At 39.9% G+C, this 18,885-nt stretch overlaps 1 protein-coding gene across 3 annotated transcripts in view; it reads left to right on the top strand.

Moving 5' to 3' along the window:
* NCKAP5L (NCK associated protein 5 like) overlaps window positions 1-18,885 on the top strand; it is a 39,620-nt gene that overhangs the window by 6,317 nt on the left and 14,418 nt on the right. For all 3 annotated transcript variants that reach the window (XM_053455556.1, XM_053455554.1, XM_053455553.1), the window contains one exon: window positions 18,386-18,447. The gene's annotated coding sequence lies outside the window, so the exon portion shown is untranslated. The remainder of the gene's footprint in view (window positions 1-18,385; window positions 18,448-18,885) is intronic.

Here is an 18,885-nt window from a genome sequence, read left to right as displayed (position 1 = left end):
ATTTCTTTCCCCTGTCTCTGTGTGGCTTGTGATGGCAAACTGGCATTTGTTTTTAATACTATTTTCTGGTTTCCAGTAACAAATACTTTGCTGAAAGCAAAAGAATTCCTTCCCTTGGAGAAGGTCTGGTTAAAGACCCAGGGAACAATAGCATTAAGTTCTTCAACTCTACCATTTGACCTCCTCTACCCTAAGGCATTATGCATTTTATGTCTTCTATGCAGGGCATCTATTTTGTAACCTGGTAATTACAGCGGAAAAAAAAAAGTTCACCTTAATGATCATGCACAGTTACTGGGTTTTTCCATAAATCTAGGTATAGCTGTTGTTATCTCCCTTATTAACACTACCTGAATTGACTCTGACCAACCAGAGATGAGTAGTAACTTGATCATGCAAATCCATGGTTTTACACCTGTAGAACACTGTGATAGACCAATGTCCAGCAAACTTGTTGAGCTTCTAGAAAATAGAGACGTCAAAGAAGGAAAGAGTGATTTTTGGGTCACTGCTTAAATTTGGTTTGTGTATCTGTATGTAAGATGAGATTCAGTTACACCCACTCATACTCTCACTCTCTCCCAGATCACTCGGCTAAAGACTGTTCTGTCTGTTATCCATTGTGTTTCCCATGATGGGCCAAGACTAATATAACACGTCTTAGGTTTGTATAGGCATTAGCTTCCATTCCAAAAACAAATTGATCCCCTTTGGAATTTTTAGAATTTAGCACATAATTCTTAAATTGCACACATTTTGTTTGGCTTGCAGCAAACCGCATAAGGAAACACTGACAGCCTTGACGCTGCCTACTGTTCGATCGGTGGAGATTTTCTGCACTGTCTGTGATCTCATGTTGGAAGATGCACTTGTTTTCACTCAAAATATATCTAGGAAATGTAATTAAGATCTCTTAAATTGAATCTGAATGGGATTTAACTTTTTCTAACTACAGAGAGGGAAGCAGATTCACAGTCATTTGTAAAGGGGCTCCAACCCCTCCCAGCCTCTAGCCATGCACGCTCCTCAAACACAGATGTCCCGAATTGGATGCCTGAAATGTTGGCTGTATGGATACATACATATTCAGGCCTGGACTGGCCATCTGGTAAACCGCTTGCTGGTGGCACCGCACACTTACCTTTACCGTTGCTTGCTTAGCTCATCAGTTCTTCGGTGTGCAGCTGCACGCTGTGACAGTATAACATGGCTAGATAGGTGCAGCTGCACATACGACTTATAGATGTTTTGAACTGTTTAAAATATGTGAAACATTTTTCTCTTAATGGGAGACTCGAGTCATCAAAAGCACTTTAAATTACAGTTGTGTCCCTCTTGGAATTGCATGGATGGATACAGAATTCCCCTGTATGCGTTTACCTCTTGCTTCTAAATGTGCGGGAGATGTGGTGTTTGGCATAACACATGTCCTGCTTGCCAAAGCACATATGTGGATTACTCATCAAGGCAAACGCTTCAGGGGGTCTACCCAGACTCTTGTGAGTGCCATGATATTTGGGACTACAGAGAAGATTGTATGCTGCAGCTTCTTCAAAAGATCATTATCTTCCACCCTCTCTGTAAAATTCTTTACACTAAAGTCTGTTTTAAGGGTTGAGAGTTGTGGGAGATTTGAATTTTGCCAGATACCTGATTTTTAGCATTCAGTTTTCTTAGAACGGGTATAATGGGCACAAATACTAGATATTTCACTTGGTTGCAAAAATTGTGCTCTCTAAAGTATAACATTGCCAAATATCAATGAGATCGTATAGCCTGCATAGTTTTGGTTTCAAAATCGTGATTGTGCTCTGTGGTAATATGGAATAATATATATCAGCTGAAACAGAATTTTATGTGGTTGAGTAAGTAGTCAATATTTTGAAGCAAATAAATGTTTCCTTTAGGCTTAACGAGGTCTTAGGAGAAAATTCTAGGGACACGAGTCTTGATCAGAGCAATGTCTCCTGAGAAAAAAGGTGACATCTGGTTTCCCTAGCCCAGCATCTGGGGAACACTTCGCAACTGCCCTGTCTTTCAAATTCACAGCATCTTGGTTGTAGGTTTTAGTGAATGTCCATAGTGTTTGAAGTTCGTTGTTTACAGCCACTGGATACCCAGACACATTTACATGCGCAGCTCTACTTATATGTTAATGATACACGATTGCAGCTTTTGATAGTTGAGTGTAGTCTTCAAATTGTTTGTCTTTTCACACCTCTCAGCTCCTTGGCTTGCACGAGATGCATTCATGTGAGCACATCTTCAACTGTGAGTGTGTTGCATACTCCACAACAAGCCAACCCTTATAAGTAAGAGTTCCAGGAGGCAATAGAGATGGGTGTTTAATTTCCTATGGGTAACAACTGCATATTATTCTTCATTGTTTCCGGTGACTTGCTACCTGTGTGAATCTTAGGATTTGTTTTTCCAAACGTAAAATTCATTCTCCTGTACTGAACTGCAGAAGTTCTTGTGAATCTCGCTTCCCTTTCTGTCTGAATTTGCATTAGATGGAGGTGCTTTAAACCCCAAAGTAAATTAGTATTGAAAGTGCGTAGCTAATGAAACCTATGCAGTTCTGTTTTTGCCGTCCTCAGCAGAACATGCGGCGCTGCTGTGTACTCGGTCACCTGAAGGTAAGAATCCATTCACTGTACTCGTTTTGCGTTGTCTAAAAAAAAAAAAAAAAAAAAAAAAAAAAAAAGGACTCTGACGATTTTTATAGAAGATTACTTTTGGAAAATACCATCTGTAAAATCATACTGTCTGCTACTCTCCCCATTACAAACATACATGCCTTTATATTGTTGCATTATATGCCTTCAGCTTCCCCACTATATAGCTGAGTTACACCCTGTGATCCAATGCAGGCTATATGTTTGCATTTCTGGTAGAGCTTTTCCTATAGAATGTATATGTATAGGCAGGTATATTTTTTTTATTGTTTTCATTTTATCCATATAGTACTAGTAGATTCCCAAGCAATAATACAACGAGGGGAGAATGCAACATCGACAATAACGTATGGCTCAGGTTTGGGGACGTTTTTATTAGGCCCCAACACCAGCCTCAACAACACATCCCCCCCCCCGCCCAGCATAGCGCCAGGCTGGCGCTGCAGGTTCCGCTTTCTCGGGCCTAACATACTAAGTCTGAGTGCCAGGATATGATGCCATTTCCCAGGGCCCAGATATATAGTGTGTGAGGACCTTGGGTGAACAGAACTGGTAACGGCCTACTCCTTCCTGAAATAACAAAGGGGGTGTGTGTGTGAATGGGTGGGAACAGAGGATTTTCTTCTGTTCACTCACTATGCATTTTCTTAAATGATAAATTAGAGGCATCCCCCACATTAACATACGCGATGGGGTCAGAGCATGGGTGTAAAAGAGAAAGTAGTTAAAAATGAAGTACCACCTCTTTTTCATTTATTAATGCACTTACAAAACGCGAAAGGCACAAGACGCTGAAAGTATGAACTAACGCGCAGATGTAAACTGGGGAATGTTTGTGCTGCTGCTTTATCCTTACTTGCGAGTGTCCTTGCCCGTGAATGTCCTTTTTAAAGCGGGGTAAGCCTTTATTAACATATCTGCTTTATAGCATTTTCACACCTGCCTAAAACTTTTCCAGAGTACTTTGTATAATATATATGTGTGATTTATAATTAAATATATATATATATATATATATATATATATATATATATATATATATATATATATATATATATATATATATATATATATATATATATATATATATATATATATATATATATATATATGACATGTATAGTGTCTTAATTGATGCATGGGCTGTCTAATGGGATAGGCATTGGTGTCCGGGCATTAATTAAGATTCCTGATGGGGGCCCTATATACCACCACCATGGCATGTAGAGGCATTTAATTTTTTTTTGTTATTTAATAGTTTTATGTTATTTGCCCCACCATAAGTATTTGTTGTAAAATGACTGAAATATGGTCTTGTGGTATCTCACTAGTAGTTTGGTTGATTATTGCAGCCACCAGCTGTAAATGAGTGACTGCCCATTATGTATTTTCCACATGGCCAGTTTGGGCCTGGTTGGGGCAACTCTTTGTAATAATTTGTTGATTGGATGGTGCGGCGTTGAGCTTAAATTTTATTCACTGAAAGGGAAGTTACAAGATGCTTGAAATAAGTGGAATGGAGCGAGGCATAGCTGTCCTCCTTCCAGTAACCGCTAACATACTGACGGTCTCAAGCAAAATGAAATACAGCAGTTTGTGGATTGCAACCCTTAAAGTTCCAGACTTTGCATTCTTTCATGACTTCAAGTTGAAGAAGAAAGGGAACTAAACAAGAGCTGCCACCAATATTATTTGGCGTGTGGTGGTTAGAGGAGGGGAATGCAATGTTTTTTCCTCTAATAATGTATATGAGGTTTATTTTAATGCGTGCACATACGGCTTTTCCATTATGATTTGTATACACTTCATACTCAAAGTACATGCATCCGCTTCAAAAGACAAACAAAAGTTCAGTACCGAAATGGCAGCAGAAACCAAATTACATCGTACTAACATCTGGAGCACTCTTGGCTCCTCAATAAGTGAGCTCATCTATTTTTTTTCTTCTTAGTCCCAATGCTTTTGGTTCATTCCTCAACTGACCGCATATCATCGCGCTTTCCCCAAAGCCGACTGCACCATCCCTTTCAGCGAACATTGAGAATTCTTTTTTTACCCCTCCATAAAACCAAAGTCTCCACGCCCTCTGGCTGGATTTAATAAAAAATGGTGTGTGGGGGGGGGGAGCAATGAAATGTACAGGAGCACAATACCCATAAGCCACAGCTGTACAAACCTAACAAGCCAGACAGGCTCCTTTTTCCAATATAAAAGAGAAAATTATTGCAAAGCATGTATTTTTAGTATAACTCCAAAGTAAGCGTTTTGGTGGGTTTCAGGGTTTTTTTTTGTTTTAAAAGGGAGTTCCGCGCAAAGGGAAATGGCCATGAAAAGAGTTTTCTTTTACGCTAGCCTCCTTAACTGCCATTAGAGTAACCTGTGTGTTTTAGAATGTTAAAGCTGCTGTTCCACTACTATGTCGCATTTAATGCTTTTCTATTTAAACATATATTGTATATTTTTTTAATCTTCATGACAAACTATATTAGTGTGTGTACCATTTATCTTCTAAGTTTCTAAGTGTGTGGTTTTTTTTTGTGTGTGTGTATATATATATAATATATACTCCTTATTCCAATACATGTAATTTTTTTTTTTTTTTTTGTTCATTATATCTTTGTTACTGATCACAAGGCATCTTTGCAAGGTTACAATACAGCCTGTAGATTTAGTGAATGTGAAAAGGACAAAATAAACCTGTCAAGTCACAGGCAGTCTCTGGAACATCAAAGAAGCCTCACCCTTTGAAGTTAAAATTCACCATAAATAAAAGCCCCCCCTTTTTTTCTTCATTCTGTTGAAATGGTTGGGGTATGGTCACGCTGTTGTCAAGGTTGTAATTCAGTGTATTTTCCGGTGATAGAAGAGATGTGTATGCTTTGGGATATACATGTCTTAGAAGCGTTCAGGGATCAGTCACTAGATTTTAAGATCCTACATAACCAGGTAATGGGACGTGCGCAGCGCCAGTTGACTAAAATGTTAGCATTTTGCCAGAATTATGCTGTTGAAGAGGTGCTAAACTCCATTATACGTTATGTATGCTGTTTATCTGGTTAACATATTATGCTAATCCACTTAATTTCAGGGACCTGTTTGTGTCTCATGCATGCGCATCGTCTTGGTTTACCGTTACAGCTTTCAAGAGTCCTTTTGTAGATGCAACTCTTGCATTCCTCACACATGTTTACATTCTCCCTCACTGTTTTAGCCTTTACCACTTCCGCTGTGAGGCTGTTCCATTTATCTACCACCCTCTCAGTAAAGTAAAACTTCTCCATTTAAGGGCTGAGAGTCAGGTTTGGGAGATTTGAATTTTGCCAGATTCCTGATTTTTCTCAGAACGGATATGAGGGTTCTAACCTTATTTGTTTGCATTGGCACAAAACCTAGATATGTGACTCGGTTACAAAAATAGTGCTCTCTAAACTTTGACATTGCTGATTATCAATGTATTAGCCTCAACCACTTCTGATTCTTTTCTACAAAGCATGTTGTACCAGATGTAGTCTATTAACTTCCTATTTATTATTATATTTCTATATTCTAATGAACCCCCCCAGCCCTGTGCCGTACATAATAAACATGTGAATAAAATGACCTTTTTAGTTTGATCAGGGCCTTCCTCACTTGTTGTCTCTGTAAGTCAAATTGTTATGTTACATACTACTTGTTATGTCCTGTCCACCCATTGTACAGTGCTACGGAATTTGGCGCTATATAAAACCATAATAATAATAATAATAATAATAATAATGTATCTGTTTTGTTTGATACAAGATCATTGCTTTCTCACATGCTGATTGCTTTGGTAATGCATTGCTTCCAGTGCAAAATCATTGTGTGCGCTGGTTTTGTTTTTATTATTATTAATAATAATATATATATATATATATATATAATGTGTAATAATATATATATATATAATGTGTAATAATATATATAGTGTGTGTGAACGTCAGCCCTTTGAGAAGCAGGAAGTGTACTAAAAAGCTTGCACTGCCTGTCCTTTGGGACATTTAATTCCACAAGTACTACCACCTTTTGATACAAACAAACCAAAAATGCTTCCTGTCGGCGCTCTATTTTTATTTTGTCTTATAGTAACTCCTTACTAATTATAGCTATACTTTACATTGTTACACTGCTTCTGAATTGCAGGGCACCAGCAGATTAGTATCGCTATTACAGTGAGAGAATACATGCACGAACCATATGCCTTTTCTTGCACTTCTAATGCTTGATTGGATTTATTAGATTGTTAAGCAGTGGCATGATATCGTTGTGACTGAGGGATTAACAAATGCTGTAAGCGAGTTTTGTATGTAAGTATTGTGTTTGGGGGTGTTTGACCTTCTTAGTAGTTTCTCGTGTTCCATGTTGGGAAATAAAGCACGTGGACTAACGGTTCTTGTGCTTAACCCATTAATTGACAGAGAGCTGAGCGACTCCTTTGTTGCAGGAAGAGTGATCGATGCATCGATGCACAATTGTTAATTAGGAAGCTGGAGGGATGTGCCGCGGCCTCGCCAATAGCTGTGTTTTCATAATAGCAAAACCAATTAAAGGAAATAAAATATTCCGTGACACAGCGTTTCTGCTACACTAGTCACTTACTGGAAGGCCATTTGGCTTCTATTTAAAATAAGAACTACACAGCTTTTCAACTGGCGGGCAAAGCAGTGCTGTAAAAGCGATGGCTGGCCGTGCTCTGAATCACAGGCATGCGTAACGGGGACTAATCGATTCTAGCTTCAGGCCAGTGGCTCAAAAGCCTAGCGCCTGCCTGCCTTGCCCCCTGCCACGCTGCCTAATGGAGAGAGAATGCAGGGCTTCTCTGGCTTCCATTTCCTCAGTAGACGGCACCTCACTTCCTGCCCCTTTCTGATAATGGCTTCTGATGGTGGCTTTTCCTGCCCTATTTCCTGTTTCTTTAAGAGGGGGGATGTAGAGATCAAATAGTTCTCTGTAGTTTTATATTGTGTGGGGAGGCGAGATTTTTCTGACACCTCCATTGTTGAAAGCAGCTGTTTTTCTTCTACCTCTTTAGAGATTTATAATTCTTTTATGCATGTGACAATTTATTCCAGTCAAATTTCTGCTTCATATCTGCCTGACGCTTCAAGATAGGGGCAGTGCAGACCCGCGCAATCCTCTTAATCGCAACAATACAATGCTGTAATCTTTTGTACCACGACGGTTTGCAGCCTCCTCCGAGCCTTGCGATGGATCTGGTACGGTTGTGGTCTAGTTCCCGTAAGGGCCTTATACGTTAATTCAAATTTATGAAACGTAATCTTCCCTTTTCATAAAATCTTTAAAAAGAATGCCATTTTTTGGTTTTATTGACGTAATTATGGCAACAGATAATGAGCTTTACTGTAAAATCAGACCTATAGTACTTTTGTCCCCACCTTTGGTAGGTTTAAATGGGGAGAGGGGCACACCTAAAACAAACAAGGTCTATAACATTTTCCTGAAAATGTTCATCCCAAATTTAGTGTGCCTAATAAATTAGGACATGTAGTGCCACTGTTGTAGTATTGGGATCACTTGATTTTACATAAATTACAGTATAACATGGTCAAATTAACTGTTATGCAGCTTTGACTTTTCCCAAGTTCTCTTGAGATGACTCTCCGTTGACTTCAGTGGCAGCCTGGTATGGATATGGATATTTTTGTACATTTTTTTAAAGAAACATCTATGATCTTTAAAATGAATGTCATTAACAGAACTAAAAATATGCTACGCATACTATCGTATGTATAGCTTATTCGTTCTTATCACATTCAAAGCCAGATTTCCCATGCGATACACACCTTAGTAGAGCCACATGAACCGTGGGAAAACAAGCCAAAATATTTGGTTCATGTATCCATGAAAAAAAATAAATCCAGGTGGCATTATTGTTGTTAGTCATGATAGAAGGTATCTCAACCAATACCTATAATTTTTTTTCTTTGGCAATCCATTTACCATTTTTTTTTTTACAGTAGTGTATAAGGAATTCCACAATGTATGTGTTCAGGGGGTGACTTTCTGTTGGTAGGTATTGGATCCAGGCCTGCTATGTGTACTTTCCCATGACAAATCTATGTGACTGATCTGCTTTACAGCAGGAACAAGGAACAGTGGAGTTTAGACACTGTATGGATTACATCTTAATTTTAGAAAGGGGGAAAAAAACTGTACTTTTTTCTTTTTCTTTTTTTTCTTCTTCTCCTGGAACGAAGTCAAAAGGAAAAAAAATCCCACGCTGTAACCTAATTAAAACAAATGCAGAGCTTTCATATTTTTTTTTTAATTCTTTTTTTGGTGGGGGTGCTTTTCAAAACAAAAAGGCCTGTTGAAAAGTTTCAGAAGTAAACATTGTTTTATTTTTGTTTAATGGAGTAAGAGGAATGTTTCTTGAAAACGTGACCCATGCTGCTAAAAATATCCAAGGTTGGCAGCACTGCTTTCCCCTACCCCCTCGTCCGTGCCTCACCCTGGTGATGGGAAGTCCTTATTAATTGTAAATGCCTCACTGGAGAGAGCGATACATTTAAACACAAGCACGTAATGCAGCTTAGCCTGAATGCGGCTGAGATGTCCTTCGCTGCTGCTGCCCTGCGGTGAATTGCGGTGTTGTGTTCTGCATTGGCACTCTTGTTCCTTAATTAGAAAATAACTTAACACTCCAGCTGGCCCTGTGTCGTATAAACCTAGTTTATCCTCCTTTGTCTCACAGCTAAACAGAGCTCTAAAGATGGGTGACCTCTACAATTTCTGTTATCTTAAGTTGCAGCTTAGACCAGCTGGAGATGCAGATGTTGGGACCTCAAGCAACTGAGCAGTAGGAACGTATGAAAGACTGTAGCATCCTTTCTAATTGGAGCAAGCGTGATATCACAGGTGTAGGTAGAGTGTTAATATATTATGTTTACCCTTGGAATTTATTTGCTGGTTTGGAAAACTTTTTTTTTTTGTATATTTGAGTTGCTCATCTGTGGGCCAGGTCCTTGAAACCCAACTTTTTGCTGCATTCAGAGAATAGGGACAACCAGTGCCCACTTTCAGCACTCATGGTAGAAAACTTAAGACTCTTGAAGAACAGGATTGTTTGGAGGGATTGTCAATTTATTAGAGCATTAGATACACACGAATATGTTAGTGGTCCACAATGCAGTCACTTGTCATCGCCATGTCTATCTGTTTAATGTTTCAATAAATTCATTTTTCTCCAAATCCAATCCCAGGTTTAAATAGCAAAGCCCTCCTAGCCCCTCTCAACAGAATATTTATCATAGCCACTTTAAGTGAGATGTCACTTTATACTACAAATGGCAGAATGAGTTAAGCCTGTGGCCCTGAGCTCTGCCATTAATTTTCTTTACTGGTCTTTGAAACTTTCTGTGCATGACTACCTATTTAATAACACCATTTTACTGATCAAATCTAATATTGGCTTCCAACATAAAAGAAATAGTGATTTAAGTGATTTTTGGTTAACCATGCTCTCTGCATAAAAAGGTGCTCCGAGGGGTTTTAGGGCCCCTGGGAATCCAAGTCCACAGTCTTTTGAGGCTACACTACCCCTAAGGGGATATGCAGCCCCTTGCTTCTCCTCCAGACCAAAGTCGCGGGAGGGCCAAATCCTCAGTAGAGCCAAATCCTCAGTAGAGGAGACCCACTGACGTCTTCAAGGGAAGACTAAAATCAATTCCACATGTGTGCCCAACTGCGTGGCATGAGTATTTTATGTTGTAAATACTCGTACCAGAGCTGCTGGTCATTCCTGAGTTACGTGATGGAGACCATGGTCTCATTTTTAATCTTCATCTGCTGTTATGCCGTTTTAAATAAACGTTTGCCATATCGCTGATAACATTTAGTAACCAGGCGTATATAATACAAATTCAGGAAGCCAAACTTCCCCAAGAATAGATGTTGCTGGTTAATAGCATCCTTATTTTATATTGACTTCCTTTCTGAGGGGAGGGGGGGGCAAGCTCAACATCCTGCACTTTACTTTTTGGTTTTAATGTAAGTTTTTTTTTTTTTGGTTAGGAAATATTAAATATTTCATATACAAGTAATAGTAGAAGTATTATTGAACACTCATCTACACACACCAGACAAGCCCGAAGGCTTGCCTTTCCCTCAGAAATCTCATGGTGCTTTCACAACCACAAGGGATTCTGGGTAGGCACATGCAAACAAGGTTAACAATTATCACCTTTGCCTCTATATCCACTTTATACATGGATTCCTTGAAAGTAATTGCCCGCTGTACAAGACAGCCTTTAGACAAAACTCAGGAAGAGGTACAATAGCCAGATCACCACTCATGGACAGCTGTTTCGTCCTTCATGGGACTCGTCAGCATGAGGTTGGGATACTGGCTTAATAGTATGAGGCTTGGGGTAGCTAAGAAATACCATTACATAAGCCTTCTGGCTTGTCTGGTGTGTGTAGATGAGTGTTCAATAATACTTCTACTACCCCTTAAATTTAAGTGGAAGGGTTTCCATCACCTTTTACCCACCATAACTTATGTAATGATATACAAGTAAAGTATTAAATATATAAATATTGCGGTGACCTGTACCTTTATCATTTCCTGACACAAGCTGTGCCACTAAGGTGTTGAGTATTGCTTCATATAGTCTGATACATTCAAAAGCTTGAAACAAAATTTTAGCCCAAATATATTTATAAAATTGTAGGAAGTACAGAAACTTTTTTTGCCCCTATTCGTCCCTCTGCCTTCTCCCCACTATAGTGGGAGTCAGCTTATCAATTACTCACTAGTTCAACTGTCCTCTTCTATTTGAGTTTTGTAGCAGCTCAATACATCCAGCTCTGAAAACAATGTTTAATAGTGAAGCATTAAAAGCAATAGTGAAGATTTAAAAGAGCTTTCTCTTTGGTGAGATTTTTTTTGTTTTGTTATTTTTCGCCCCACTGGAAACAGAAGAAAACAGAATATAAAAATATATATATTGAAAAATGAACATAAAATACAATGTTGTGTGTGTATATAGTAATTATCCTGGGTTTCTCTACTCAACATTGCTGTTTATTCCATGAAAAGTAGTGTTTAGGTAATGTGCAGTCATTCACGTGTACATGCATGACACGTGAGCTGTTATGATGCGGCACATGGATGCCAAGTAAAGGTGCAGCGGGAATGTTTAGACCTAGATATACAGCTGAGGCCCCACATATGGAGTGATGACTGCTTCAGCTCTGATGGAGGTAAACAAGAGGAGGGGGCAGGCTGCCTTATATAACCTATGCACAGCTGCTGCCCGAGAGGACAGTCTCCTGTGAACCAGGCCACATGGTGATATGAGCGAGGAACGTCATGTCTACGTCCAGCTGTGATCAGCGGAGCCCGGTAAACTGCATGAGTCTTTGGCCGTGTTGCATAGGTGTGATGCGTTGCTTATCACTGCTACCATGTCACAGGTTATTATAAAGTGTTCATGCATATTCTTGTATATTTGACTTTAAATTAATCATAAAGAGGTGCTGAGCAAATGGACAAAACCTCTCCAGCCCTAGCCTGCTTTGCTTCTTAAGCAAATTGAGACTCGCCAACGAATGTTTGTTTTTGCCTCCATTGTTTCTAAGGTATTATTTTTTTTTTCTCGCTCCGCCACCCGCATAGTATGTACATATGTTCTAGACCTTTTTGTTATATGGTAACCCCTCCCTGAAAGAAAAGGCTCTTCTCCCCAGACACACAGCCTCCTCTCTGGTAAGTTGGATTGCATTGGGATTTAACACATACAGGGTATAATGAGATAGGGCATAAATCCTTCTCTGTATTAATCACTCTTGATGTAGCACAACGAAGATCTGAAGAAGTTGCCCTGGAGCAAGGATCCCAATCAAGAAGGGAATAGTTAATATGATACTGCCCGGATGTGTATGTGTGTTTTTAATGCACTTTACTGGGGGTTTTGTATGAATAACTCCAGCCCCTTAGTTAATGGATGTTGTGGAATCCTTTTTTTGGCATTTGACAATAATAAACAATGCTATATTTTTGGAAGTGTTTCCTTTAGCCCAATGTAATACAGAGAAGTTGATTATCATGGACTATTGTTTGATACAATGACAATCACTAAACCATGTGTGAGTGATTTATATAATGGACAAGTATGTGTGTATGTATGTTTATTATTTATTGTTTTTTATATAGGGCCATCTAATTCCGTAGCACTGTACATATGTATATATAAATATATAGTGTGTGTTATGTTGTAAAAGCGCACAATTCTCTTTATTGCACGAGAATTCTGTCTCTGGTATTGTCTGATAAAGTTACAGATAATAAAACTTATTGAGACTGCTTTATACGTGCCATTCGGACAGAGGCATAAATAACTGAGGTCGTACTTAAATGTGAAAATGGCATAATATCCCTACAGCATAGTGTTCTATTAGAAATGCATATATGCATTATGTATATTACATTGTATTTTTAGAACACCAGCAGATACTGTAGAACTATTACAATGGAGGAGACAGAGAATTAACAGTGATATACAAATGATTAGTTGCATTAATACACCTTAACGCATGCTGGTGTAGAAGATGAAAAAGAGAGCGCTGATCTCGCAAGCTTACAATCTATTACACGCATCTTATGGATGTTGATGTATGTAGTTCTGTTGTAATTCTGCTAGTTGGAGATTTTATCTGGGTGACGGATATCATCACTGAGGGTAAGGCTTCTCTGAGGGCAGGGTAAAAGGCCTGACCTTGATCAGTTGTGCTACTAAGTGGTCACAAACACCGCTTTTGCACCCCCCTTGTCTTTGTTATGTGACAGAAGGGGAAGTTCTTGCTGCTGTGCGGGTAGGATAAGGATTCTCCCTCAGGGGGAGTGCAAGCTGCAGTGTATGAATGTGACGTGGGTCTTGACTTTACATCATAGGAGGGGAGAGAGGGACAGGCGCTGCAGGCCGGGAAGAGCACACGCTGATCCTGGCAGGGATTCAGCCTCCTTTCCCTCCCCAGCCCCCCCAAGCTCCCTCCCTCCTTCCCCGCTGCGCCTGTGCTAGCTAACAATGCAGCACAATAACCAAGGCTACCGGCTCTTAGAGAGCTTCCATGAAGTAAGTGCAAAGAGGAAAGGAGGCAAGAGGTAAGTTGGACATGGTGGGATGGGACCTTCTCGCCCTCTTTTTCTTTAGATGCATTGACCCAGAAATCTGTGTTTTATTTGGTAGTTTTCTCTGCATATGCGATGCTGTAGCCTCTCTAAATGCTATGATTGTATAGCACTTACAGTCGCTACTATCGTCTGCATCATGTTTCAGCCCTGAACATTCTCTTTCAAGTGACCCATCTTGGTTCTGGTGGGCTTTAGTCTTTTAACCATCATGTAGCATCATGTCTTGGGTTTAGCTATCTGTTGTTTGGCACGCAAAGGTCGTGTCTGTAGACCCGCGGTTTGTAACACGTTACAGGATGGCTCAGCAAAACTAGTCTGGCATTTCATGATTTGATATTAGTATCCGAATTTAAATGTAAAAAGTGTTGGAAAGATTGATGGAAGGGGACGGTGTCCTAGTAACTCGAACATCTTACACTCTAGAGTTTTGTAGGACATGCTTGACTTTGCGGTGCCGATGAGTTTGCAGCTCTCATGTTATTTAGAGCTTGTTAGGATAGTCTGGTTTTTAACTGCGTAACCTAATAATATTACAACTAACGCAACAGTTCTTGCCATTTTATTTTATTCCTACCAGCTTTGAGTTTTAAATATTCTTTAAAAGAACCAGTAATTGCTGCATTGCCCAAGCTGCAAACTTAGCGAGAGATATTCATATGCGCACGCTATTACCTGTTATTACCGCGTGTTACATTCTGCAAAATCACACCATGTGAAAAGTCATTATGTAGATTTTCTGCACATTGGATGAATTCCCTGTAAATATCTCATATCGGTGTATAAACTGTTCTTTACTCCTTTTGTTCAAGCTTAAATTGACTATTTTTTTCTGCAGCTGTATATCTGGTATACATATATCTACATACATACATACAATACATAAGTGTATTTTATTATACACAGAGTTTATAACTTTTGAATGTGTGTTTTTGGGACTCTCGATTCACAATGTGGGGTTCTGTTTTGGTTGGTACCCTGCGTCACTCTGGCTGACAAGTGCAGCAATACAGAGTATGGCACAGCCTGGCGACTCGGGTCCGGTGCTCATCCAGTTGCTGGCTCCCTTACAAATGATGCTGTAGAAGGTCACTTTGTGTTTTTGGAAGCCCTTGTCTGTGTTTCTGTGCCTTCGCCAGTTGCTGAATAGCGCACTGAGCAGCATGTATTTATTTCATAACCCGTGCCCTGAGTTTACGATTTTTCTTAGTATCGGGGGGAGGGGGCAGCAAATCAGTATTAGGGAACTAATCCTGGCAAGATAATGAGGATGGCTTCTTCAGCCGACACGAGGTTTCGAGTATTAAAGGGTATCTGTAGCACTGGTACATTAATTCTGCTTTTGTGTCTAGTTGGTTTTATGCCGTGAAGGAAAGGGGTTAATTTTATACTGACATGATCTAAAGACATAGCTAGCGGATAAAGGTTAACGATGGCTTCAGTGCGCTCCACATCTGTTGGAGCGCCTTTCAAATCTGTGACAGTGATTCAATGTTTAAGTGCTTTAGCGATACCGTGATTATATTTATCCCAGCAGTAATGGTGTTAATGTAGCCCTGTTCATTTTGCAGCAAAACAGTAACTGCCAATACATTCTTTCTGTCTCGGAGAGACCACGGGGGTCACCAAGTATAGCCAGACAATAGTATAGCCATATAGCCAGACAATATTCGCAGCAATTGTCCAGAAAGTGATTCATAGTGAGTGAAGCAACCGGGGTTTGCGGCAGATCAGGGCCCCAGCAGCTGTTGAACTATAGCTCACATGATCCTCAGCTACCCAAATGTTTGAGTGACGTGAAATTGGTAGTTCACCACTTTCTTCCTAACCAAGACATTTAAACCCTGGTTTATGTAGAATGGGTTATGGCAGGGGTCTGCTGCCCTTCGTAACAGTGGAGATAGATGACCTTCTATAGCTACTTTTTGCATTATGTACACCTTTTGCCACTTCAGCTTTTACTAGATTCATGTGTTTTTTGTTTTGTTTTGTTTTTTTTCTTTTGGTTTTTAATTTTCTTTTCTTTTTCTACTCGGCTGTCTGGTGGTGTCCGTCATAGGGAGGACGGTGTGTTACTAGTTTGCCCATTTATATCCCTCCCCCCCCATTTATTATTTAATTTAGATTTTATTTCTGCAAATTGTAGCACATGCAGCTGTGATTGTTCAGGGACTTCGTACCTGATCGATACCTGGGTATCGTGTAACTTCCTGCACTGTTCTCATTACCGCCAGTGCTAAAATGTGCTTGTGAACGGCCCTCTCGGGTTACCATTTCGAAGGCTATTACACATGGCGTCTTGTGCATCCCTCGGTGCAGAGTAAGCTGGTGACCACTTTGTCCAGGCAGATGATGTCTTCCTATTGTTGCGTGCAGTTTTCAGGTCACATAACGAGGGGCTCTCATTCCTTCGGAGTGTCCTCATATCACTGGCACGCTACATTACTCCGATGTACGCAGAATTATTCCCTGGAGCTGGCCTCTTCTGCGTATCCTTGCATGGAGTGGAGGGGATATTGACCTGCTTGATCTGATCCTGGGGTGGACTGCTTTGGCGATTCTCTGTTATACTCTGCTCGTTCCCCTCTTACAGTGACTGTCGAGTCCACCGGCTGTATACATCAGCCTGGTTATGCTGAAACCCGGCAACTTCATGTTTAACCCTTTGGCTGCAAGAGGAAATGTGCCATCCCCGTCAGTGGAATGCATACTTCTCAGTTATCAAGTTTGGTGGGCAAAGTAATTTTCTCTCCTGGCCCGTTCCTGCGTCAGCTCTTTGGTTTTAAAACATGAGTTGTAGTTATCTCACTGTAGTGCCATCCGCGCCCTATTACACTATAATGCAGAACACGCTAGTTACCTAGTCTGTGGCACATGTACCCCTTTGGGGGTTTTCTGGGATACTTCATTACCCAGTGAAAAGTAAACCTTAATGGGGAGGGTGGGGAGATGATATTAAAGGGTAACATCATTATTTGCTTTACTTATTTATTGACGTTACTTAAATGCTTGACTATTGCCTTAGACTACTAACAGGATAAATGTTTCTTGGTTATTGTGCTGAGAATAGTATAGCTTTTATATGGTCATTCATCCTAATTTTAGCCACATCTTTGATGGATAATGTTTTGGGGGGGGGGTTTGTTTGACCCTTCTTGAACCTTAAAGGAACTAGTTACTGGAGTTAGAAAATAATGCTTCTCCCGTTTTCCTCCTCTCCTTATTGTCTTACTGAATAAATGCGCATGCGCGGTAACACTCCCATTGATATCAAAGAGAGTTGTAGCAGCCAATCGCAGCTGTCAGCTAGCTCACATGCGATTGAATGCTAGTACAGCAAATGTGCTGAAAGTGTACTTAAGTATGCTTTCAGGACACATAGCTGGGGGAAAAGTCAGCTGAGACAGAGACTTGTATTCCAACTCCAGTAACTAAAGAATGCATGCAGTAAAATGCATTGGAATGGAATCCATGCAAAATAGTCTAATATATATTGAAAATACTAATCATTTCTATGTCTGGACTGCCCTTATTGATGCGAAAGGACGTATAATGAAACAAAATAAGAGAGCCTCAATGTTGTTGTTAATTTCCGACACTTTCTTACATTAGAGGCAGAGGACCGGTTATATATTCTAGGATTATGTCACTGTATTGACACTAAAGTCGCGTATTTTTGAAGCTCGTGTTATTTGATACATTCCATAGTGAAGTGTTTTTAATGTAATTGCCTTCTGTTTGTAAGCAATGTATTAGCGGTCACTGGAGACCATAGTGTAGGGAGCTATGGATCTGCCCTCCTCGATTGACAGGAGTATTGCTCGTACCACCTGAGACTCTTCATGCATGAACTGGTTTCAGATGTAGGGAGTGAATTATCCCTCGTAGTGATGGATTTCAATACCTGCCTTTAAATCTATTTCGGTGCTTCTTGAAGTCTTTTGTTCTCTCCTTGCAGTGTTTACATTTCATTTTTCTTATGTCATTCACACCAGAATATCCCAGACACAGAAACTGATGACATCAAGGTTTTTTTTATAAAGATAATAAATACTGTCTAGTTTCTAGTCGAACAAACATCTCTTTATAGTTCAAAACTGATCCTGCATCTCCGACCAGTGGGGGTTATACATGATTATGACCTATTTAAACACAGACAAGAGATGCGTATGGTCCTGCTCACTAGAGCTTACGATCACAGCACTAGTGCTAGCGTCTATCACGTTCTAATATTATCTACTGCAGTGCCCTGCAGCGTAGAACTGTGATGATGTTGATCATGGTATGTATTTAAAGACACAGCAGAGCTTGTGAACGCAGATCATTAAAGCAGCCAGGCAACGCGGGCTAACAGATGTGATTGAAAGCTCCTGGGATGAGTGGGATATGGACCACTTTCTTCTACAGTTATTACTACTAGCATTGTGTTCAGGTCAGATCGATGATGCAATCGGATCTGAAAATATAATTGTGGGTGGGTATTTTTATTATACTCGGCTATGTGATATTTTATATAAAGCCAATCTCTTTCCTACAGATGGAGTGACATGCAGCATCTTCAGCGCTCATCTTGTTCCTGGTTATGAGATCACATAGAAGGTAAGGAAGAAAAGTGTGTGCGCAGGGGGTGACCTGCTTCTGTCTCTCGGGTTTCAGATAAAGGCATTTTGTATATACATACCATACGGAAAGCTGGGCATTGTGGGAATGACCTAATCTCCATAATCCTGAGATCCAGACGGAGAATGTCTAGTCGCTCTGTTGTCACCAACCTGTAAACATCACCATTTTGGGCCACATCAAAACACAGAAGGACTGATGGAGTGTATATAACTTATTCATCTTTGTTTGTGGTCAGAAAGAAAACCCTGCACTGTTGTGTTTTTTTTCCCCTTTGCTATTGTGTGTTTCTATAAATCCTAATACTGGAACTACAATAAAAACATCCAAGGGTATACGCAGAAAAAATGTAGGTAATTAATTCCGCAACTAAGGCTGCTGTGATTGTTCTGAAACTTTTTGTAAGTTAAAAAAAAA

Source organism: Spea bombifrons, chromosome 2, assembly GCF_027358695.1.
Source record: "Spea bombifrons isolate aSpeBom1 chromosome 2, aSpeBom1.2.pri, whole genome shotgun sequence".
In the NCBI taxonomy this organism is placed as follows: domain Eukaryota; kingdom Metazoa; phylum Chordata; class Amphibia; order Anura; family Pelobatidae; genus Spea; species Spea bombifrons.
Note: the sequence above shows the minus strand (reverse complement) of the source record. Positions and strands in the feature narration are given on the sequence as shown.